This window comes from Canis aureus, chromosome 6 (genome assembly GCF_053574225.1).
Source record: "Canis aureus isolate CA01 chromosome 6, VMU_Caureus_v.1.0, whole genome shotgun sequence".
Taxonomy (NCBI): domain Eukaryota; kingdom Metazoa; phylum Chordata; class Mammalia; order Carnivora; family Canidae; genus Canis; species Canis aureus.
The window spans coordinates 77,098,437-77,113,515 of NC_135616.1; the positions used below are offsets into that span (position 1 = coordinate 77,098,437).

The 15,079-nt window shown below is 34.2% G+C and overlaps 1 long non-coding RNA gene across 6 annotated transcripts in view; it reads right to left on the bottom strand.

Moving 5' to 3' along the window:
• LOC144316457 (uncharacterized) overlaps positions 1-15,079 on the bottom strand; it is a 76,664-nt gene that overhangs the window by 21,100 nt on the left and 40,485 nt on the right. For 3 of the 6 annotated variants that reach the window (XR_013382424.1, XR_013382420.1, XR_013382422.1), the window contains exon 3: positions 8,263-8,348. The exons of the other annotated variants lie outside the window; for them this stretch is intronic. This is a non-coding gene — a long non-coding RNA (uncharacterized LOC144316457). The remainder of the gene's footprint in view (positions 1-8,262; positions 8,349-15,079) is intronic. 6 annotated transcript variants of the gene reach the window in all.

Sequence of the window (15,079 nt, forward strand, 5' to 3'; positions counted from 1 at the left end):
ATAATATATATTTTTTTCAGCAATAACGTGTCAAAGGCACTTAAGAAAATTTAGTAGAAATCCATTTCTGAACAGTTCAGTTGTTCGGTTAAGTTGTTATATATAACACAGATGCAAAAAAAAAAAAAAAAAGATAGGTACTCGGGATTTTGGAATTAGAAAATTCTAGCCACTTTCAAATCTAAATACTAACACATACTGAACTGATAAAACCGAAGCCAAACCCAAGTATCCCCATAAAGAAGAGTGACTGGATTCTAGAAAGGACTACAGTGCTTACCAGTACACTGAATTCAAAATATGAAATTCATGTGTATCATAGTGTCTGTTTCTAAGAAACCAAAGATAATTTTGTTGTGTGTGTACCACATATATCTATATTTTAGTAACATGCAGATATATTTATATTTTTAAAATGATATCTTTGCTTTAAGTAGGGAGTTGTTTTAGAAGTAAATTAATAGGCCATCTAAAACTTTATTTCCTCCTCAATATTTTGGAAGCAGTGACAACCTTAGAATTCCCTCATTAGGTCTCCAAATCACTTCCCTTTCTCTGCCTTTTTGACTACCATCCATATTTTATTTCATTTTTTAAAATTTTATTTTGTTTTAGTTAGTGCCTTCTTTTACTCATCTCTCCCCATGTATTTTTTTTTAGACCATGTCTTACCTTCAAATTATTCAGAGTTTAAAAGAACATTCTGGGTCTCACTTTTTGTGGACCTTTGTAGAGTGAACATTTGGATGTGACAGGAAGAGTATCATTAGAGAAGGGCCACCTCACAAACTTGAAAACAAATGGACTCTGGTAAAGTATCTTTTGAGACTCAGAACACAGCTCCTCCAAACATACATGACTACATCAGCTGTCAATGGTAGGCTTTTTGAAAAGTTGATGTCTGGGAGACAGCTATTTATACTTTGTGTGGGGGGAAAAAAAATCTCTTCAGTTAGCTAATCTGTCATAAGAAAGACAAAGTTTATTCATGTAAATGGGGAAACGAGGACAAATAACCATTCTCCTTTGGAAATGAAACTGTGTCATACAAATATTTCAGAGTGTTTGCATTTTTAAAATCATGTCTCTATTCAAAGTATAAATGTAGGTATGTTTCCAGTTTTCTGTAGAGAACTCTACACTTTGCTTGCATCCGAAAATATTCTAATATTATTACCAACCATCTTTTACAACAAAGTACTTTTTTCCTTTCCTTGATTTTAGTTTTAAGTGATCATTAAGCTCTGTTCGGTTTTATGCTAATGACATTGAAATGTGTTAGAAGTGAAATCAATTGGATAAAGGGAGAGATTACCTAATAATACATTCTCCGGGGCAGAGGGGCCATGTGAGCTTTGACGGGGTATAGCATAGGCATTTCTCCTGGGATTGGCATACAGATGTCTCCAGGTGGAAATGAAGCCCAGCAGTGGGAGAGGTGATAACAATCACACTTGTAATAAGAGGATGTAATAACTGTTTTCTTAATAGAAACCTAAAAGGGGTTTGGGTCTGGATTTTTAAAAAGCACTTCATTCACATAGTTCTGTTTCTTAACACTTACAATGCATTTCTCCCCCCTTCTGTCTGAAAAGACATTACAATAAAAGGTGCAAAGATATTTTGATGAGGTGACTAGAGGGTGATTTTTTTAGGCTATATGAAAAGAAAAACAAATTTGTTACATTTGTACTTACTTGCATAGGAGCGTGTGGAAACTATAGTCCAGTTCTTGGACACAAAACTGGATTAATCCAAAAAATAATGAGTAAGTACCTTTAGAGGATACCCTCTTCCCTGCGTGCTAAATGCACAAATAACATTTCTATTTAATAAAATTCAAAGACAGCTAGGTTGCAAATAGTTCTAGCAATAATTACTGAAATTTTCTATAGGTTAAAAACTAGCACGCTGGAAGATTCTTAATAGTGCTAATGATCCACAGTTAGCTATAAAGACAAGCTTAGGTGGGAACCCTTTGAAGGATCCCGTTTTGAAGTACCTGCGCAATTCCTGTCATATCAGGTCAGGACTAGTAGGATTTGCGTCGAAGCTCTAAAGTATTTTTAATACTACAAAAGCATAAATGCACTCCAAGTTTATATTTAGGAAAGTTTCTCACAGTAATTCTTCCTAAGTGTAATGAGATGAGATTAAGGTCCAGATGATGGAGAATTATTTTTAAACTCAACAAATCTAAAATGTTATGCTTATTCTATTGATAAAAGAAGTATGGCATGGGGAACGTTACATACTTTGCCTATTTTTAAATATACATATTTAAAGTACTTCCAGTCCGTGAGCATGGAATACTTAGATAGTTCAGACTTTTGCTTTTGGGATACAATATTTAACGTCAACAAAAACCAATGGCAGTCATGGCTGCATGGGTTATGGGGAAAGTATAAAGAATGGGACAGAAGACCTGAGTTTGTGCTGTAGCACCAGCAGCTATGAAATCTTAAATAAATGATGTAATCTTTCAGAACTCCATTCGTCAAGAGAAAATGAATAGCTCTCAACTTCCCCATCAACTTCATGATGCTGTGGTGAGGATTAGCTTAGCTAAGGGAGAACAAAATCTATAATGGTTAAAATGGGTTTTGGTACGAGGAAGACCAAGTTTGAACTTTGACTTTTGCCACTTTCTAATTAAAGGGCCTTTTACACTTAATCTTTCAAAATCTCAGTTTCCCCTCCTATGGGTATAAAAAAAGTTGAGCCAGACTGACTACTTATCTGTCTCTCTATCATCCATCTATTTACTTATCTATCATCTGTCTTTCTACCTATCTCCCTATATACTTATTAAGTAATCATCACATTGTTAGTGCTGGCAAATATGAATAAAGTAGAAGAAAGCATTTTGGAGAGTAGTATTCCATGCAAATATAACTCCATTATTAATGGAAATAGCATGAGAAAAATGGTATTTCTTAAATGTGTTTTTTAAAGGAAAACCTTCAGGTCTAAAGTTAAGATTCTCAAGCAATTACATATTATTTAAGTCAGAGAATAGCAAGTAGGATATTATATCAATATCTAATTATAATTCCTGAAAGAAGTGAATCCATTCAATTAAGAGGAAAACACTGTAAAAAAAAGTATAAAAAAATATATGGTCTCTATCCTTCCTTCTGTCGCTCTTAAGAAAGTATTTTGGGGTTTTCTTTTGACACCTAGGGGAGTAGCTGCTCAGGATGCTGACTTATAGGAGTTCTAAAAAATCTTCATACCTAAAGAGGAGAGAAAACAGGGACTCGAACTGATACTTGGACACCCATGTTCGTAGCGGCACTATTGACAGAACCCAAAAGATGGAAGCCACCCACTTTCTATCAGATGAATGAATTAACAAAATGTGCTTTATACATACAATGGAATATCATTCAGCCTTAAAAGATGAGGAAGTTCTGTTACAACACTGATGAACCTTGAAGAGGCTAAGTAAAATAAGCCAATCACAAGAGGACAAACAGCATATGATTCCATTTGATGTACCTAGAATAGTCAAATTCGTAGACACAGAAGGTAGACTGGTGATTGCCAGGGCTGGTGGGGCCTGGGGATGGGGGGACAGATGGAATGCCACGTTGTTGTTTAATGGGTATGGAGTTTCAGTTTAAGTAGATGAAAAAAGTTCCAGAGATGGATGGTGGTGATGGCTACGCAGTGATGTGAATGTATTTGATGCCACCGGACTGGACACTTAAAAGTGGTCTTAATTTTATGTTGTGTGTATTTTACACCCTAAAAAAACTCCCTATCTAATAATTGTCTGTACATTTTTCTGTCTCCTTAGAATCATAATCACAATCTTCAGTTTTTGGTGTGTATTCAGTATTTCCAAAAATAATTTGAATGGGATGTGGAAAGGGGAGTAAAATTGATCATTTTTGCTTTGGCTGAATCATCTCATTCTAATCCCCATTTTCTGAGTTTAAAATAAATTCATTTAATCCATGTTAAGATAACCAAAATGGCTCCTGGATTTGCTTTCTTTTCTAGCTAATGGCTTTGGGCTAGAATGATTGATTGATTTAGCAAGGCAGGCATTTTATAGAACCACCCAAATAACTATCTATAAATGGAACTGAGGTCGACACACAAATAGTATTTATACAAATGCTGCAAGTATTTACAATTGGGTCTTCTAAAGAAAGTCTTCTGTAGCCAACTATCATCATATTCTTTATATACCCTCATCAGAGCTTTAAAATTTTACTCTTCACATACTCCCTTACCCCATCCATAAGCTTCAAGGTTCAGAAATTCCTAGGCTAGTCCATTAGAACATTTCTTGCCCGTGTGCACCAGAGGACATATGCAAGGATATTTATAGCAGCAGCAAGTGCAATTGCAAAGCAGACAATAACTCAGATGTCAAAGAAAAGCATAGAAAAATAAATTGAGGGTATTTGCACAATTGAATACTATATCGCAGGGAGGTAAACGAACATATCATTATATGCAACGATGTCTATGACCCCTAGCAATATAATATTTAGTGAAAAAAGCTAGTTCTAGTAAGGCTATTAGAAAATGTTGTCATTTTTCCAGGGTCTTAAACAAGCAAAAGTATCATACATATATAAAAAGATAATAGCAAAACAAGTCACAAAAGTGGCAGAGTCACTGTGAAAATCTGTGTGGGTTACACTGCACATTTCAAAGGGGCATCATTCAGATGAGGCCCAGCTAGACACGAAAGTACACATCTTGCACATTTGTAAAGTACACACTTTGCACTACTTTGGCCTTGGTAACTATAACTTCGAAGGAAGAAGGTTGAGAGGGGAGAAGCAATCCTCTTGGTATGGTTCTAATTCTTAAATTGTGTAATAGATTTATAAGTATTCATTACATTGCATATGAATTTTTTGTATTTATCAAATAATAGACTCCCAAAATAGTTCTAGGATATATCTTGGGTTTTAGGATAGAAGAGAGCAGAGATATAAAATCAACTATTTTCCATACATGGAGAATTTTTTATTCTACTCTATTCTTTCATCCCTAAAAAATCACTGCTTTTTTGCACTCCCCCCAAATACATATCTTAAATCAAAATATTGCACTATAGGGCCCTATTTAGCTACGTCAAATTCTGAGCATAAAATACTTGTCATGATTTCTTGTCAACTGTCAACTAAGTGTGGAGATACCCAATCCTGATCCCATGAAAAAGTGATATACTAAATTTGCCCCATGCTCAGTAAGTATCTTCTGCAGCTCCTCAGGTAGGTAAAATATATTGAGGGATCCCTGACATTTCTGCTTTGGGAAAAAGACCCAACTCTTCAAACCTACTGTATGTCTGGTGATGTCCATCAACCCTACTCAATATGTAGCACACAGCATACTCTGCTGTGATTTTCTACACAAAATTATTAGATATAAAAGTTCAAAATTTTGTGAAAATTTACCAATTTACTTGTTAAAGTTGGCTCTTTCCAAAACAGGTGGACATAAACTAAAAGAAATATTTCCAGTTGAAGCTTATCTAAGGTAGAGTCACTTTAATTTAAAAAGATAAATAAATGCCTCCCATGGCATGTTAAAGCCACTTACTGTCAACAAGTATCTTGGATCTCAATCTTAATGTGATTTAAAAACTCATTTTTTAAAAAACCTAGGTAAGTAGCTGAAAATCCATGAATCCTCATATTTTTGAAACCTAAAAACAAAGTTATCACATCAGTTACTAATCTAATACATTTCTAGACAAAATAAATTTTGCTTTTTAAATTATCTGTTATAACCATTTATAAATACATATAATATTAGATAGTATTACGGTATATAATCATTGATTTCATAGTCTTGCTATCTTTTTAATAAAGTTCCTAAATTTTTTTTATTTTTGAAAAAAAGTCACTGTTTCTGTAGAAAATGAAGCATCTTATTTTCCTATCTGCAGGAACACTTAAGTGGAATACTCATTATCAGAAAGTTTTGATTGCTTAATCAGTATAATAAACACTACCTTAAAAGAGCACATTCCGAACCTGTCTCTCCAGTGACAGTTGAAACATCATTATATTGTGTGATACACATACTCAGAGAATAACAGCTCCTTCTACTTATATATAATAATCACTCTATTTTATATTAGATATATTACATAAAATACTTTGCTTTAAGAACAAAATATTTTAGCTACTACTACTCTCTAATGGACACACATTCTCAATTTTCATTTAGCATTTGTCTATAATAAACCATGTATCCTTTTATATATGAAAATGATTAAAACCCTAAAACCAAACAAGCAAAAAATGTGAACAGGGGTTATCACAATAAAAAGGAAAAAAAAATCTACAAATTGGTTTAAGTTAATTAAGTTAAAATAATATAAACCAAAGTATGTCTTTTGTCTGGCTTGATTAGGTCAACTCATAAATCCAGTTTAAAAAACAATTTGCTCAATTTTTCTAGCAAAAGAGAAAAATGAGGGCAAGTACAGTATAGGAGAATTTTTAAATGAGACATACTGACAGATTATAATGTGGTGTCTCATCAGATGACGTGGTGTTTTGACTGCTTGACTGCAGAAGGGCTATAATTTAAATGCCATTAAAGACACATAAGCTCTAGCATGGAGACAGGAATACTGTAAAATTTTTTGGTCTGTAGTCACAATGCAGATAAAATTGTTCCTTTGATCTTTCAATGCCAAAGTCTGTTGTCCAGAAGGGAAATGTCTTTGTGCTTCTGTCTTAAGCTAAGACAGATTTCATTTTCCATCTAAGTCATTTTGTTAACACCACATAAAAAGTGAAGTGTATTTTATCAGCAGAGCTTAGTTTTCTTTCATTGTTATTTTAGGTTACTTTATGACTATGTAGTGCTCAAAAAAATGTGCTCAAAATACACACATCTGGGTTTAAAGTGACTAGACTAATTCCGAATGTCTTGATGTGTACAGTTTACTGGCTTTTGTATCTTAGGAATTAAGAACATTGTTGTTTTCGTCTCTTTTCTTAAAGAGTAAGGACGGGTTTGGCTTATAAGACTCAGCAGAACATAAACATACATTTGACCTCTATTATCTAGTGAGGCACCTCACTAGATAATAATCTGTAATAAAATGTATGCTACGACTATTTGCAAAATCACAGCGAATTCTCTAAGTCTCTTAATAATTGAAAAGTTGTGATATGTTAACAATTTTTTTAGCTTTAAATTGTAAATGCGTATGTTACATTTAAGGGGAAATAACGATGTGGGAGACATTCATAATAGATTCATTATGTCTTGTTCTTTGGAAAATCTGACAAAAGGAATCACTCATTGTGATTTGCACAGTCTTGATAGCTCATTGCAAATTCATGTCAAAAACAAATATTGTTTTTACACCACAGTATGCCATGATAGTTTCCAGAATCCAGTAAACTTTAGGTCTTAGGCATTCATATCGGGATTCTTTTTTAATTTTAAAAACTGAGAGATAAATTTAAAAGAAATAGATACCAAGTTAAGGATATTTTTGCCGAGGTTGAGTCCGATATAAGTAAATATTTGTTTCTGTTCTCTATTCTCACACTTAGGAAGTATTTCCAGTTTCTTTTCTAGGTGAAATTTGGGGGATGATTGAAGCAGTATATTTAAAGACCAAAAATCATATTTTTTATCCTGCCAAATTTAAAGTATCTTGACAATAAGTTACTAAAATCTTGATAATAAACTGCCAAAGTCAGGTTTGAAACAGTTTAAAGGTGAAAGGTCATATGCCTAAGTAGGATTTTTTTTCTTCCTTGATACATTTTTTCTATCGTGACATGGTGAAATTCTAAGAGTCAACTTTCTGTTTGACAGTTTTTTAGAAAATTGTTTTTAAAAATGAAAGAAAAAGGAAAAAAAAACTTATTCAGCACAATTTCTGGCCCAGATCAAGCTCAAAGTACAACAATTCAAATGCATCAGGCTTTTCTGCAAGACACTCAACAATAAGGAAACAAAATCAAAACCAAAGCCTGTAACTGACCTCTTTGTTAAGGCTGTTCTTCTAAATATTTCAGAAAATGGTTTGGATTCAGTAGAAACGGAGGCTTCTTTGGTTGCCTGTCCCAGCGTGGGGACTAATTGGAGAGGTTTCTGTCAAAATCTTTGCCTGGCTTTTGTTGTTGCCCGTTGGTGGCATATTATTAGTACAGACTCTAGAGTGTAACCTCCCTGAAAGCAGTGTCCCATGCATTCTTCCTCGTATCCCCCCACCCACCCCAGAGCTCAGTACATATGTCAGATGACAGCAGTCCCCACCTGCTGGATGGTGCACCCACGCCTCTTTTGTGTAGATGAGATTCCTTGACAATGAAAAGTACATCACGGGCATACTACCCAAACCCCTGCAAAACATAAATGATGTGTAAAGACATCATCATATAAAATAACTCTGCTTTATTAGTTTTGAAAATTATGCATCTGTCTATGAATGTCTAGGAAGAACCCAAGATTGAAACAGATTTCCTATTAGTCAGGGCTTCCTAATGAAAAAGTTAATTAGAGTTAAGATAACAAGAAGGGCAAGGGCATGAATGGCAACAAAATCTACCCTAGGAATACACTGCATATTTTGTATCTGTTTTTCAGGTATTTTTTTTTTAAAAAGTTCATGTCAGTAGCTTTCTAGAATCCATAACTGCTAATGGTTATAAGTATCAGCCCCAGGCAGATTGCCTAGCAAGATTTTCTGGAGCAGTGAAGGTAAACAAACCAATAACTATGCAAACAAATATTGCTTTTATGGTTGTTTAAACACTCAGTATACACTGGAGTATTAAGATACTAGGAGAAAGCGCAATAACTTCTGGTTATCATAGGAACAGTTGGATAATACTGATAAAAAATGTTTAAGCATACACAGAATCAGTATCACAGGAAACACATCATAAATCTAGTGTAAAAATATTTCTAACCAGAAGGGAATATCAGAGATTATAGTCACTAGAAGACATAAATAATTGTTTTAAATCAACTATTTAATTATGAGAGAGCGAGAGATTGAGATTTAACCACTTATGAATATAAAATTCCAGATGTAATTAAGCAAAAAGAAAAATTAAATTAAATTGGAGATTAAGGCAAATAAAAATATACAATGGGGGATATGGTTATATTTGGGGAAAATATTAGAAAGAGGAAAATCTTAATAAAATCTGTAAATTAAATAAAAATCATGTCAATGTATTTTTGCAGAGTTATGCTCTCAATCACAGCAATCCTCAACCTGTTCTGCAGCAAACCAGTTTAGCTTCGAGGAGATCACTGGTAATAATTTTGATTAATAAGGTAATTGTAGGGTGTTACTGAAACCCATTTCATTCTTAATTTGATGATGAAAAAAGCACTAATGCTCTTATAATGAAGATAACTATTATTTGTAGCCATTTTAAAGATAAATTAACAGTAAAACACAGTAGTTATTCCTTTTGATTCATTTTAAGGAATAAAAGCATTCTGAATAAACAATATTATAGGTTTTATTGGCTCAAATCCCAAAATAGTTTCAGACAATTTAGTGAGGACAAAATACAATCGTGTATGCGCAATACTAATCATTCTGCACTTCTTTTGGAGATCTAGAAACCGAGAAGGATCTGAAAATCTCTGTTAAGAGGCACTCTGTAAGCAAACTCAAAGCATAATGATTCTCTCAATACTATGAGAATCAATTTCTAACTTAAAGTAGTCAATTCTCTTCCAAGTATTTAGATAAGAGTATGCCTCTGGATAAGCCTTCTTCCGTACTAATTACTTGAGAAAATAACAGCAGAGGTGAAACCACCAAATAAACTATGAAAAACAGCGTGATATTGAGCAAAACCTGGTTTAATTCTCTAATAAAGCGTGCGGTGTTTAACATGGCTAACTTTAGAATCTGACCACAATGAACAGGTATACATCCTGAAGAAAGACCACCTGCAATACCTCTAGGTGTCAAGGAATACTTTGGTGTATGGTTCCAAAATGCGGTTGATACGAAATAGTGTGTTCTCCGATATCCAAGCTCCTTAAGCAGCCATAAAATATCAAAACAATTAGGGCACTTTGGAATGCGTAGTCAACTTCCTGCTGTAAGAACAGGAATCACAGCTGCTACTGTAGCCGTGGGTTTCCAGATGTCAAGGCTGGAAGGATAGTGAGGTAATTGCAGGAAGGAAGGGATACAATTTTGTTATCACAGATCTCCCTCCCCTTTGAAAAGCATGGATACGGCATCAATGTCAATGTTTTGGATATGCACATAATGAACTAGGTCTTCATGTAGAAGTGTCTCAGCATTTGTACACTTGCTTCTGTGGCAAAGGATATGCCAGAATTATTAAAATGTGTGGGAAACAAAGAGTGAGCACTCTCCAAGCATCATATTGCTGGTTGTACAAAGCATCCGTAGAGCGTTAATGGGCATTGTCAACTAAAGTTGGTCTTATCAGGAGAACCAAACAACAAGATTTACCAGAACCATAGTAAGTGTTCCAGAACCACAGTTTACCCACTACATTAATAAAAAAAAAAAAAAATGAAATAAAATGTTTGGACCCAGATGAATTAATCAACAATTCTATTTAAGGCTGTCTGCAATTATTAGTGACTGAGCAGAGGAAACTGGATGATGATTTTCCAGTATTCAGCTAAAAATAGCTCCTTTCTCAGCTTCTCCTGCTGTGTTGTCAAAGGTTAGAAGTTATCAAAAAAAAACCCATAAACTTTTATTCCAAAGCCAGAATCAAGGTGCCGTATTTCCATAAGGAAATTTGAAAGACTTCAATTTTGGCATACCTCACTGGCAAAACCAGTACATATTTGTTCACAGGTCATTAAGATTAATTGAAAAAAAATTCAACAATTTCTTGCTTGTCTGTCAAAGGTTCTCAGTGATTATGCTGAGTGTAGAACATTTGTTGAGTGTTCTCTGTAAATGAACATTAACAATTGGTGCCTTGGTTTACTTACAAGCAAGGCAAGATTGAAAATAGTGTCTGAGAAGTGGTCAACTCTGGATTCATTCTAACCAGCTACAAAGCTAAGAGATTTCTCATTTCCCTCACCCCAGAAAACCAACCCACTGAAACACTAAGCCTCTCATGGTTTGTGTGAGCAGTTGTATATTATTATTGACTCATAGTGAGCTAATAGCAGTCAACTAAATCAGACGTAAATCACATGTGCGATTCTTCTGCTATACGTCCCCCCTTCTCCAAGAATTTTGGAGTGAAGACAAGCACTATATGTCCATCTTATTATACTCGGCCTATTATTTTTGACCAAGGAACACCTGATTGCACAATTACAGGGAGAATTTACATCATCATCCAGATCAATGGTACCTCTTGGAGTTATGCAGTGCACAGCATCTATAGCCATAGGTGACAGCCCTGCATACCTTTGAAAAGATTGTTTTGAATCCCGAACGATCTATTCAATATATTAGATGTCCTGCAGTTTAATGACATCTTAGATTTAATAGGACTTTGCCAAAGTTTAAATAAAAAATATTGCATTAGTAGGGTCTTGCTGTACAAGTAAGCTGTAAAATATGTAAGGGCAAGAACAATTGCATACCTTGGGAGAGGGGCAGTGAATGGGGAGAATGATTAATTTTTTTTCTGGCAAGTGGAAAAAGGATGACTAAGGAAAAAATATGAACAAAATATTGATAACTAAGTGTTTGCTAGTGTGGGAAAATGAACTTTTACTTTGTAAGCGGCATTTAAAAAAAAAAGAGGTTTTTAGCTCATTTAAATCCCTGTTTGGGAGTAGTTTTATCAGTTTTCTTTTCCTTTTAAGGTTTCCTGTCTTTCAATGCTATGTGAAGACTCTTATTAAAAACATCCACTGTCATAAGTCATTCTTCCCAGGAACAAAGCTGATTTGGTCTATTGCAGATGAGTGAACTAAAATTTATACAACTTCTTTAACATATTTATATTTATGCAGCCTTTCCCATTTTCAACAAAGAGGAAGTTACCAACCACACTAAAAGGCTAGATGGGACTAAAAATATGTCTAGAGCAGTGAGGCTTTCAGGACCCGGACGGCCTGAGCACTTGCAAGAAATGCAGTTCTTGGGCCTCACCTATTGAATCAGAAACACTGGTCATGAAACCCAGCAATCTATATTTTAACATGCCTTCCAAGTAATTCTGATATAGCAAAAGTTTGGGAAATTTTGACCTAGAAAAGTGTGATAATCAAAATCACCCTTTAGTAATTAAGTTTCAAGAAATAGTGGCATAGTACATCAGGAAAAGAAATTCTATTTTCAATTTCTACATATTTTGTATAAAAATGCTTTATTACTTTCAAAACTCAGTAGCAATGATAAGTCCTTATATCCATTTTTCCTCTTACATGTTAACAAGGAAAGACTTCACTGTCATTAAAAAAAAAAAAAAAAAAAAAGCACATGCAGAAATAAAGCATGGCTACTCGGAGTTCTTCATAAAGAAAAAAACTATAAGCATAACTCTATTTTATAATTTCATTACTACAAGTTGGAGCTATAAGCCTTTCCAAGTTTTATGCCTAACTCTTGGCATTATAGATTCATGACTAGATGTTCATTAATAATCCAATTCATGCTAGAAAGGAACTCAGCCCATATCTATTCTTAGTGTACAGATCAAGCTCTGTAAAAGGCAAACCTGTTATTTTATCTTTCATGGATCCAGAGATTTTTGTTAAATCTCAAGTCTGAAAAATATAATAAAAAAATAAATATTGGTTATATATAAATGTTAATGCCTCCATATCATCTAGTAGTGGGTCTGTAAGTAGGTCATCTTAAAGAACTTTTGAAAAAGTTCATGAATGCCTTCAAGAAGGAAGGGCAAATCAACTCAGTTTTCCCGGATGCTCACAGGGGAAGCCACACACACTCATAATACATTTATAATTGTATACAAAAGCTAAGCAAAACATTATTTAATATATTGAAATCATTCATGGAGCTTTTTGTGTTAAAGTTAAATCAAGCTAAGACTTACTGGCTTAAGTTTTTAGAAGGCCCAGGGATCAATACTATCAACACATTTTTTCCTGTCATCTAAAACAGGATTCCTTGCTTCCTGCATATTTCTCTTTGACCGCTTGCTTCTTAATCTTCCATATTAGCTTATTTTTTCCCCTTGCTTACATATATTTCCACTAAAACCCCTCAAATCCCAAAGACATATCAAGGTAATAACTTCTCTACCATCTCATTACTGTTAGTTAAAAAATAGCTGATAATCCATATTTTAAATACATGGTTATCAGCCCATTTTGATGATGATTTCCCAGGTTCTCTGCAGATTGTTTTCTTTTGTTTTCAGTAGTTTGTGTGCCATTGCAGGGAAACTGTGCTCTAGTACATGGATAAAGTCAACATGTACAGAAAACACACACGAGGGCCACTCTTCTGCTATAATCAGCTCCATGGAGAATTATCTGGTAAGAATCCTTAGTTTGTTTTCTGCTGCAGAAAGCTACCTCTGAAAAGGTATTGTTATATTTAGCTATAATACACATGAAAAAATTTTTCATGTCCAATCAGAGGCAAACATATTTTGCATTAATTTACCTGGCTTATGTGGCAAATTTTCAGGTATGGCACAAAATATGAGCTCACAGTCAATATCCCTTAAAATCTGTGTCATTTTAATACAATATTTAATGTTTCAAGTAATGAATGTACTATTGAGATTCTATTTTTTGTATCCTACTTTTTTTGTATCCTACAGAAACATTTGCATTGTAGACCACTTCTTCACTTAGAGTGTTCTATAGAAAATGTCTATTAAAGATCCTGCAGAAAACCAACATAACTTATTTTCCATTGAGATAAGACAAGAAATGAAAAATGTCTAGACAGGTGGTTCTCAACCAAAGGCAATGTCTGCTAATGCCAATGTGGTGAGAGAGGAATGCTACCGGCATCTGGTGAGTAGATGCCAAGATGTTGACTAAAAATGTAACCATGCACAATGCTACAATGTACAATCTCCCATGCCTAGTAGTTATCTGGTCCAAAATATCAATAGTGCCTCTGTTGAGGAACCCCAGGCTAGAGAAAAATTAAGTCCTATTTAGTCAATACAAGTTGGTCATAGTTATTATAATTTCCATGATACCCACTGAAAAATCAAAGCCTGCCATCATGGCCATAGAGCTGTGGAACATGAACTAAATTCCCTTTACTTATACTCAAAATGTGAAGAGAGCTCTTCTTTTCAGTGGAGAAAATATAGCTTGTGATTATTGACCAGCACTGAATCCCCTTTTACAAGCTAACATTTTTGCACCGGCTTTGAGTTATGTGGCATATTGCCTCATGTGAACGTTGTTTTGTTAACCAACTTCTTTTCCTGAAAATGTTATTTACTTAAAATGAGACTTCATCTTGAAAAAATAAGCAGTCACTTCTCTATATAACTACTGCTCCTAACAAGATTTTTCACTTACATTTCTTCTCTTTCTAAATTTCCTTTATGATTGAAAACCTATCGATCCAGTATTTATGAAGTCGATAAAATACGAAAGCACAGCTCAGCTTCTAAATGAAATATGTTCTTGAGCCATAAGCATCTTTCAGTGTATCTTTCAGCAACCCCCACAATAGATCTAAAAATGTTTTCTCAGGTATACGTGATGACTTTGTCCTTTGTTTAGCCAAAGGATGTTTCTTCTAGGCTTCTTTTGTTAAAAATGCCATTCAAAATTTAGTATAATTGTGCAACATAAAAATTAACAATGGGCAAATATTGTTGTGCATATATATAATTTATGTGGCAATATAAATAGCAGATTGGGAATATTGTATTTTTGTGCATTCTGGTTGAATTTTCATGGAGTTAGACCCTTTGGCACTCTCTGTGGAAGAGGCAGGTGATTCACAGCTGCAGTTCCTTGGCCTTGAAGACTCTAAAAGAGGTTGTTTTATGTGAAGCCTAATTATCTCTGCAATATTGATCATAGATATCTTTATTAAGAATATACATGCCACACACCCACAAACTCTGATGTCAGCCGTGGGTTTCTTCATATACCAATAAGACAAGATCTATCAAACCCAACTTTTATAGATTAGTCTATCGAA